This window comes from Chanodichthys erythropterus, chromosome 16, assembly GCF_024489055.1.
Source record: "Chanodichthys erythropterus isolate Z2021 chromosome 16, ASM2448905v1, whole genome shotgun sequence".
In the NCBI taxonomy this organism is placed as follows: domain Eukaryota; kingdom Metazoa; phylum Chordata; class Actinopteri; order Cypriniformes; family Xenocyprididae; genus Chanodichthys; species Chanodichthys erythropterus.
Genome location: NC_090236.1, coordinates 19,201,822 through 19,210,654, shown reverse-complemented (window position 1 = coordinate 19,210,654; position 8,833 = coordinate 19,201,822).

The window sequence follows — 8,833 nt, the reverse complement described above, 5'->3', positions numbered from 1 at the left end:
AAATAAATGTTTTTGTTTGTTTGTTTGTTTGTTTTTCACTTTCTATTCATCAAAGGATCCTTAAAAAATACATCACGGTTTCCACAAAAACATTAATCAGTACATCTGTTTTCAACATTGATAATAATAAGATTTTTTTCTTGAGCAGCAAATCAGCATTACAATAATTTCTGAAGGATCCTGTGACATTGAAATCTGGACTAATGATGCTCCCATATCAAATCTCCCATAGTGTTCCATAAAAGAAAGTCTTAAGTCTTTTTATCCCTTTAAAGCTAAATGTCTACAGTGATACATGGTCAGTTAAGATGAGTCTCAAGAAGCATTTGATTCCCCTTTATATCTTTGATTTCATTGATGGGCTATGTAGTTGTTCAGCTCTGAATCTAGACTATGGCTTTGTTTATTTTTAAAGGGATATATGGACAGCCATATATTTAATGGCATTTTTATTTAAATATTTTTTTTATTGCATGTTTTATTACGTTCAAGCAAAATGCAAAGTTGTCTTTGTGGGCATTTCATGATGTGTTTTTTTCTTTTTTTCTTTTTTTTTTTCTTTAATGTGGCTGGCTTGACTATACAATTTTGTGCAGCAATGCTAAAGAGAGAGAATAGTTCTGTCAATATGTTAAATTCCATGTGTGAAGCATGTTGATCTTCACTGTCAATTTTGCAGCGGAGCAGCTCGAACTGTTACACACTAAACACTGATACCAATGTTAATATAAAGTGAAATTATTTGTGCAATAATGTCACATAATTTCTCAAATGGTATAACAGCATTCTGTCTTTTCTGTTTATTAATTGGGAAGAGTGTAGCAAGTAATACTAACACTGTGTATTTTGTGCTCAAGTATTGTCTAAACTAAAGGCTGCTGCTTGTAGCATTAATTTTCTTTTAAATAAACTCAAATATTCAAGAGTTGTGGATCTTCGTTAATTTTGTCCTTAGGAATGAATGAAATGTAATAAAAAAAAATTAAGTTTGATTGATCATAAAGTGCTCCCTTTTGAGGGAACTCAATACATCATGACGTTGACGCTATGGGAAATGCTCTGCGTGAGCTGGTGTCGGAGCCATGGAAATTTCATTGGCAAATGGGGAGATAGCGTATGAGTGCCATCAAGACCATAAATATGCATCTGAAATAAATGTCATCAGCTTCTTTGTCTTCAGGAATCCGCGTGTTTGAGTGTACAGTATGTGTGGAAAGAAAGAAAGATAGTGTTTGTCTACCTTGTTCATTTGAATGAGTAAACTGGCATCCAAAGTGCTCTCTCTGAGTCAGAGGACAACTTTTCTTGCAGTGGAGTTGGACTCGACCTCCATGCAGGCACTTTTGTCTCCTGCTCGGGTCGACACCATATACAGGTATTAAAAGGTTAGTTCACCCAAAAATTAAAATTGTCATTAATTACTCACTCTCATGTTGTTCCACACCCGTAAGACCTTCGTTCATCTTCGGAACACAAATTAAGATATTTTTGATGAAATCCGAGAGGTGTCTAACTCCTCCATAGACATAGAATTTAACCACCACTTTCAAGGTCTAGAAAGGTACTAAAGACATTGTTAAAATAGTCCGTATGACTGCAGTGCTTCAACCTTAATTTTATGAAGTGAGGAGAATACTTTTTGTGCGCAAAAACAAAACAAAAATAACGACTTTATTCGACAATATCTTCTTTTCTGTATCATTCTCCTACGCTGTTCACATTCAGTGTTTCCAGGTTCTACGCCAGAATGCAGACTCATTATTGGCTGGCTGTGTCAGCATCACATGCATTGTGCTGCTCACGTGAACAGCATTGGCCAATATTGAGCCAGCATTCTGACGTAGAACCTGGAAATGCTGAAAGACAGCTCTAGGATTTCATCAAAAAAGAACAAAGCTCTTACAGGTGTGAAACGAAATGAGGGTGAGTAATTAATGACAGAATTTTCATTTTTGGGTGAACTAACCCTTTAAAGAAGCCAGACAAGGTTGGGTAATCGCTATCAGGCTGTTAGGTCTTATGTGATAACTTTGGGGCTGCTGTACATGAGACCATGTCAGTTGTGGCTCGGGAGCAGAGGGTTACATCCATTGTGCAACCTCCAAAATAAAAAGGGTTATGCGTAGAGGTATCCATACCCTTTCTATGTGAAAAAGATCCCGGATTTTTGCCTTGGGTCCCATGCTGGGGGCACACTGTCATCATCACACTGTCATCATAACACACACGCCTCCCTCAATTGTTAGGGATCGGTCCTGGATGGACGCCCAGCCCAGGGTAGGGTAGGGATGAGACATAATAACAGCCCCAGACTCTCAAGTTCTTCTGGGTTAATCTATTCTGTGGGCCACTTTGTGCGTACACACTTAAAAAATGCTGGGTTAAAAACAACCCAAGTTGGGTTGAAAATGGACAAACCCAGCGGTTGGGTTAAATGTTTGCCCAACCTGCTGGGTAGTTTTAAACCAACTATTGTTTAAAAATTGCTATATGGCTAGCTTAAAATGAACCCAAAATAGTTGGGAAATTAAAAACAAGATGCAATTAGAGGCATCAATAATAGACAAAAGGTGAATGTTTATTAATAAGCTTTAATATTTTATTACTATAAATTTAATAGTTTATTAATATAAATTTATTAATAAGCAATTTAATAAATGTTTATTGTTTAATAAATATTCATTGAACATTAATAAATGTTAATTTCCAACATACTTTGGGTTCATTTTAATTAAGCAATACAGTAATTTTTAAACAATAGTTGAGTTAAATAAAACTACCCAGCAGGTTGGGCAAACATTTAACCCTACCGCTGGGTTAAAACAACCCAATTGCTGGGTTTGTCCATTTTCAACCCAACTTGGGTTGTTTTTAACCCAGCATTTTTTTGAGTGTATGCGTACTCCACAACCTTGCTGGTCAGGCATTTTTCAGTATGGAAAGGTGGGTATTAATGTTCCAGTAGCATCAAAGTTATGACACAGCATTGAGTTCCCTCAAAAGAGAACATCTCAGTTTACATAAGTAACCTGGTTCCCAGAGAGGGGAACGAGACGCTGCGTCACTTTACTCATTGCATGCCTGAGCATCTTCCTTCAGACAAGTAGAATCTGATGACTTATATTTCAGGTGCCTATTTATGGTCTTGATAATGCATTTATGCTATGACACCTGACCGTGCCAATGGCCAATGAAATTGGCATGTTTCCACATGTGCTTCAGACACCGGCTCACACAGAAGCCTCTCATTCCCTTCTCAGGAAACCAGGTTACTTACGAAACCTGACACATTCTGTTCCTAATTAAAGGGTATAAAAATATATATAGCAATTGTTATGGTTAACAACATCAGCATTGAGTGACTATGTGTATTTAGTGTATTAGTGTTACCTGTAGATTTCAATTTCTTTAACAACTCCAAAGTCCGAAGTATTTTGCTTTTGACGACGGGTGAATTATCATTGATGAATGTCATTTGGATCTTTCTGGATTACAAATCTGCCATCAAAATGGTGTTTAATTATTGCAGTTGCTGTAAGAAAAGGCTATAAATGATCCGCCGCTTGCAGCATGCCTCACATGCCATATAGCCTACTAGCTGGAGCTCGTTCTTTAGACGTGACGTAATGACGCAAAGACGAATGGAAACATGCTCAAATTTCCTGTGGAAACACACAACTACCACCTGAATTAGAAAACATTATTACAAGATTACCGCTGTGAATCGGGCTAAGGTAAGGAGATGGTTTTGAACACTGGCTGTGTCAGAAGAAGTCTCGGAGTCAAATGCAAGTTCACAATGTTTATTTTGAAGAGATAGAGAGAGGGTCAGACAGAGCACAACAGTCACAGTTCACAGGTGAAGAACCACACGCGGTGTCCAGCGATGTAATCCACTCTGGTCGATGACCGGAGAGAAATCCTCACACGACAGATGACTGAAGATGTGATTCACACCAGAAAAGAAAGAGACAGCTCACCGCAACCCGGAGGAGACTGGATCTCGCCTAAAGACAAAGCGCACCAGCTTCACCGGGAAACAAGGCAGGGTTCACTCGAGGTCAAGTTCACGAACACTCACAGACGTGTGAACTCCGGGCAAAGACAAACCTCCAGATGCCGGCAACTGAATCAGAGACAGAAACTGAGAGAAAATGAAAAACTGGACCAGACAGCGTGACTGTGACCAACCAAGACAATGAGCGTGCGACGAAGGACAGGACAGCGTGCTACTTAAAGAAAACAGCTAATGAGACACAACAGGTGAACACTTACCGAAACGAGTGGGAGGGACTAGTGCACACGCGAGGAACTGCCACCAACAGGTAAGTAAATAAACATACACACACACGCACCATAAATCACCCAGGCGTCGTGACAGTATCCCTCCCCCCAGGACCGGCACCGGACGGGCTCTATGAAGACTCACCCTGTCGTCGACGGAAGTCCTCGATCAGACCAGGATCCAGTATATCCCGGGCCGGAACCCAGCACCTCTCCTCCGGACCGTAACCCTCCCAGTCCACTAAATACTGAAAACCTGTGCCCCTGTGACGAGAATCTAGTAACCTCCTAACTGTATAAGCAGGAGCACCATCCACTAGACGAGGGGCGGGTGGGTTGGGGGCAGAGGCGGAGGAATTATTAGGGGCAAAAAACACAGGTTTAACCCTGGATACATGAAAAACAGGGTGAACCCGACCAAGAGTAAGAGGTAACTTAAGCTTTACCGTTACCGGATTAATGACCTTAGATATACTGTATGGCCCAATGAAACGAGGAGCCAGCTTATGAGAAGGCACACGGAGAGGCAAATCCTTGGTGGAAAGCCATACCTTTTGTCCACACACATTACGGGGTGGAGGTCGCCGGTGACGGTAAGCCGCAGCTTTGGTTCGTCTGGAGTTCTGTAATAAAAGTGATTTAGCTCTCCGCCAAGTGCGTCTGCACCTGCGCACGAAAGCTAAAGCAGACGGAACCGCTGTCGGGCTCCTGTGATGGGAAAAGGGGAGGTTGAAAACCGATAGACAACTCAAACGGGGACATATTAGTAGACGCAACGGGAAGAGAATTATGAGAATACTCGACCCATGGAAGCTGTTGGCACCAAGAGTTCGGATATTGTGACGACAGACAGCGAAGCATTCGACCGAGATCCTGATTAGCCCGTTCACATTGCCCATTGGTTTGCGGGTGGTAACCAGAAGACAAGCTGGCTGTAGTGCCAATCTGTCTACAAAACTCCTGCCAAAAACGAGAGATGAACTGAGGACCCCTATCTGAAACTACATCAGTCGGAATACCGTGTAACCGAAAGACGTGATTAATCAAAACCTGAGCCATCTCTTTGGCAGAAGGGAGTTTAGGTAGGGGAATAAAATGAACCGCTTTAGAGAAACGATCCACCACAGTCAATACGACAGTGTTACCATCAGACGCCGGTAAGCCGGTGACAAAATCAAGGGCTATATGAGACCAAGGGCGGGAGGGCACGGGCAAAGATTTAAGCAAACCAGCGGGAGGTTGATTAGAAGTCTTGTTACGAGCACAGACTGAACAGGCTAATACAAACTGTCTGACGTCCGTAGCCATGGAAGGCCACCAGAAACGTTGACGGATGGCAGCCAACGTTCTCCGAACTCCCGGATGGCCGACAAACCTGGATTCATGACCCCACCGGATGACATCGGAACGTAAACGCTCAGGAACCCATAGACGACCCGCCGGACACCCCTCCGGAACTTCCCCCTCTCGGCCGGCCTCCCTCACCCGCTGTTCGATTCCCCACACGAGGGCACCGACCACTCTCCCTTCCGGAAGAATGGTTTCGGTCCGCTCAGACTCAGAACCTTCGAACAGACGGGAGAGAGCATCCGGTTTAGTGTTTTTAGAACCTGGCCGGTACGAGAGGGTGAAGTTAAAACGGTCGAAAAAAAGTGCCCAGCGAGCCTGTCTAGATGTTAATCTTCTGGCTGAACGGACATATTCCAAATTTTTATGATCCGTCCAGACCAGAAAGGGCTCCGAGGTTCCCTCCAACCAGTGACGCCACTCACCCAATGCGAGTCTAACCGCCAGAAGCTCCCGATTACCTATGTCGTAATTTCGTTCCGCTGGGTTTAACCGGTGAGAGAAAAAAGCGCACGGATGCACTTTCCCGTCAACGGGAGATCGCTGAGATAAAACGGCGCCTACCCCGACATCAGATGCATCCACTTCCACTATGAATTGCTTAGCCGGATTGGGAATAGAAAGAACAGGCGCAGAGATGAAACGGGACTTTAATTCATCAAAGGCTACCTGAGCCTCCTTATCCCAATGGAAACACACTTTAGAAGAAGTGAGAGCGGTAAGAGGTTTAGCGATCTGACCAAAGTTTCTGACGAAACGCCGGTAAAAATTGGCGAAACCCAGAAATCGCTGAAGCTCCTTACGAGTGTCGGGCACTGGCCATTCGGCGACCGCTTTAACTTTAGCGGGTTCGGGACGAATCTCTCCCTCGGCTATGACGAAACCCACAAACGAAACCGACTCCTTGTGGAACTCGCACTTCTCCGCCTTAACAAAGAGCTGATTCTCTAAAAGCCGTTGTAAAACCTGGCGAACATGCTGGGTGTGTATCTGCATAGAGGGAGAAAAGATGAGAATGTCATCAAGATACACAAAGACAAACTTGTTAATCATGTCCCCCAGCACTTCGTTGACCATGGTTTGGAAGACAGCTGGTGCGTTACAAAGGCCGAACGGTAAAACACAGTATTCCCAGTGCCCTGATGGTGTATTAAAGGCTGTCTTCCACTCATCGCCCTCTTTGATGCGTACCAAGTGATAAGCGTTGCGCAGATCTAACTTGGTAAACACGTGCGCTCCCTGTAACAACTCGAACGCTGACGACATTAAAGGCAAGGGGTACTTATTCTTAACAGTAATGTCGTTCAGCCCTCTGTAATCAATGCACGGACGAAGAGACCCGTCTTTCTTTTTAACAAAGAAAAATCCAGCACCAGCTGGAGACGAGGAGCGGCGAATGAGACCGGCATTTAAAGCTTCATTGATGTACTTATCCATAGCCTCTCTTTCTGGTTTAGAAAGGGAAAATATACGACCCTTAGGCGGAGAAGTACCTGAGAGAAGTTTGATTTCGCAATCATACAACCGGTGAGGAGGTAGGGAAGTAGCCCGAGCCTTACTGAACACCTGATACAGATCGGAGTACTCCGCTGGGACCCCCAAGAGATCAACGGCCGGAACCTGAGAAGAAGAACAGACGACAGGAGAAGGAGCAGGACCAAGACATGAAACATGACACGAAGACTTCCAAGACAACACAACACCGTTCTGCCAATCAACGTGAGGATTATGTTTGGTCAGCCAGTCATGACCTAAAATGACTGGAGATTGAGAATCCTCTAACAAATAAAATTCGATCTCCTCACGATGATTGCCAGAGACAAACAAACTCACAGGGGGTGTGCGATGGGTGATAACAGCCATATGCTGACCCTTTAAAGTCCTGGCAGAGAGAGAGGAAGACAGAGGGATAAAAGGAATATTCCACGATGAGGCCAAAGCGGCATCTAGAAAGCTTGCCTCCGCACCAGAATCCAACAACGCCTGTGAATGAAAAGAAGTCAGTTTAAAGTTCACTATTACAGGTAGTGTAGTGCAGCTTACGGGAGACTTTAATGACGACACGCCAACCGAAACTCCCGAAGTCATCGGCGGGCAGTACCTTTTACCGGACATGCAGCAGCGATGTGCCCCGCCTTACCACAATACAGGCACAATCCACAGGACAGACGACGCTGTTTCTCAGTAGCGGTAAGGCGGAGCTTGCCCAGTTGCATGGGCTCCTCCGCTTGAAGAGATGACGATGCGGTGGTTTCCTCCGACTCAGAGACGGCGAGATGTCGAAATGATCGGCGGAGGTCTCGTTGACGGTGGCGAGTCTCGATCCTCAACGCCAGGTCGATCGCCGTCTCGAGAGATGCTGGAGGGTCCCTTGTAGCGACCTCGTCCTGGATGGCAGGATTGAGACCTTCAAGAAACTGAGCCCGAAGTGCCGCATCATTCCAGCCGCAGGTAATAGCCAGCGTTTTGAACGCGATGGCATAGTCTGTGACGGAAGAGGTCCGTTGCTGCAGCCTCACCAGCTCGGCTGCTGCCGTGTCCCCGCGAAGCGATCGATCAAACAAACTCAGCATCTCCGTCTCGAGAGCCTCAAACGACATCGTGCACGGAGCCCTGGCCCCCCATGCAGCCATTCCCCACTGTCTCGCTCTACCGGTGAGTAGTGTTAAAACGTAAGCCACCCTAGTAGTAGAAGCGGCGAAACGCCGGGGCTGGAGAGCGAAAACAAGGGCACACTGCTGCAGGAAGTCCCGACAGGTGTTGGGGTCGCCATCGAAGGACGGAGGTGTCGCCGCGCGTGGCTCGCGGTCTGCAAATGTAGTCTCAGCGGGTACAGAGGAAAGACGCTCACCGAGCGGAGAAACAACCTGCTCAACCCGGGTACTGAGCTCTGTAAATTGTTCAGACAGGAGACGAAAGTCTCTGGCAGCTGCACTCAACATTGACGAATGCCGTTCAATTGCCGCTCCCTGCTGATGAAGTGCGGTCTGCACGGAATCCGAACCCTCCGAACTCGCTGACTCCATCTCCGGCGCGCTCATTCTGTCAGAAGAAGTCTCGGGGTCAAATGCAAGTTCACAATGTTTATTTTAAAGAGATAGAGAGAGGGTCAGACAGAGCACAACAGTCACAGTTCACAGGTGAAGAACCACACGCGGCGTCCAGCGATGTAATCCACTCTGGTCGATGACCGGAGAGAAAT